The sequence below is a fragment of the Triticum dicoccoides genome, chromosome 4A (genome assembly GCF_002162155.2).
Source record: "Triticum dicoccoides isolate Atlit2015 ecotype Zavitan chromosome 4A, WEW_v2.0, whole genome shotgun sequence".
Taxonomy (NCBI): Eukaryota; Viridiplantae; Streptophyta; class Magnoliopsida; order Poales; family Poaceae; genus Triticum; species Triticum dicoccoides.
Genome location: NC_041386.1, coordinates 582,287,675 through 582,289,450, shown reverse-complemented (window position 1 = coordinate 582,289,450; position 1,776 = coordinate 582,287,675). Strand labels below are relative to the sequence as shown.

Below are 1,776 nucleotides of genomic sequence, written 5' to 3'. Positions count from 1 at the left end.
CACGCCGGCAGCTTCCGGCGAGCTCCGACGCCGCGCAGCACGCCCCCCAACTCCCCACAGTCCGCTCCTCCCTACCCTCCGGCCAGATTCTCCGCTCCCGGCCTCTACCGCCCGCTCGAAACGCCACCCCCATGGCTAGGGTTTCGGGCAGGGCTTCGCCGGCGCGTCTCCGGCGGCCCAGGTTCGTCCCTCCTTCCTTCTTGGCTGGGATCCACCACCCCTACACCTCACATTCTCTTCATGTCCTCTGCTGCAGATGCAGATGGAGCACGCCATGGGAATTCCACATCCACCATGGTCGCCGCCATCAAGGGCTTCTTCACGGAGATGTGGAGGACGCCATGGACCTGCAGCTCCAAGGTTCTATCTTGTCCACATCCCCTCCCCTCCCCTTCCCGTCCCTTCCTCATCTCGTTTCCTTCCCTTCCCATGCAGGTCAACAGGGAGGAACCCTAGCCATAAGCACCTCCTCGGATGACGCCTCTGCTACACCAAGATAGGTCAAGCAAACCCCATCTACTCTCTGTCTCTCCCATTAGCACAAGTCCAGTTTTATTTTGAACAAAATTCTGCTACTACACAAACAAGTCCATTAACATATCTATTTTTATTTAATTGATATCCTTCCAAACACAAACAGTGTATATATGATGTGCTATTTTCATTTTTGTGCTTTTATTTGTAAGCTCATAAAATAGTTACACTAGAAATGCCATGCAAGTTCTTAGTGAGCGAGTGGATTACACTTGTGTAAACCCAAAAGTGGCAGAGGCGAGTTTCCTCTTAAGCTTTGTAATATTCCTTATTTCTTCTTAACAGAGATATATATGATATCTACATGGCTGCTATGCTACTTTTTTTGTGTGATGAATCATTGTGAGTTTCGAAGAAACTTCCAATGTTACCTCCGCCAAGTTTGCCGGCAGAAGAAGCACATCCATTGAGCCGTTCAATGTCGCCTGCGGTGGCTACACCAGAGGTATGTATCCCCTTGAAAGCTAATCAGTTGATAGAAATAGAAGCCCCTATTTCAGTTTATTGTTTCTGAATTGGTGCTACTTCTGATGGCTCTTGTTTCAGTTTATTGTTTCTGAATTTATACTTTGAATTTAGTAGATAGAAGCCCCTGAAATTTGACCCATCTATGTTATGTCACATCCAACAGATAAAATCATATTTTTGTGTGTGTTATGCACCAAGATGGCTTAGCATCAGATGTTACCTATGACAATTTATACTTTGTTTTGTGGAACAATTCATACAAGGGTGCACAATATGGCAAAGTATATACGCAATTCTTGTAATTCTAAAATAATATGTTGCCCAAAACGAACAATTTATGTAGTTGCAAATTTTACTGGAGCGATTTCCACCGAAGGAAGTGATGTTCACAGTCGTAGTTTTATGTTTTGATCTATTTTTCCATCTTTTTTACAAGAGCGAACTCTACATGATGCAAGCTAACTCCCAGAGCTTATACACACTAACTGCTACTGACTCCCAAAGTGAACACATTTTATTGGATAACCGCTGGACATTTAGTGGCTAACTGAACAAAATCGATAATGTGTAAATTACTGAAACAAAAAGTGGACCGAGCACACAACGTTATACTGGTGTGGTTTTTCAGTCGGCTAGCTTCTACAGTCATCCAAGAGTAACACTAACTGCTGGAGCCAGGGTAGAAAGATAATGAATGAATTCTGATTTACAGAATGATCTTGTTAAAGGGTAGAAAGAGCTTTTGTTCAACTTTTCCCTCGGATGTTGGTTTTA

General features: G+C 44.1%; 1 long non-coding RNA gene across 1 annotated transcript; it reads left to right on the top strand.

Moving 5' to 3' along the window:
* The first annotated feature begins 286 nt into the window (after nt 1-286).
* On the top strand, nt 287-1,172 carry LOC119289194. The gene is made up of 3 exons (XR_005141453.1): nt 287-360; nt 436-500; nt 820-1,172. It is a non-coding gene; the product is annotated as an uncharacterized LOC119289194 (long non-coding RNA).
* The last annotated feature ends 604 nt before the right edge of the window (nt 1,173-1,776 follow it).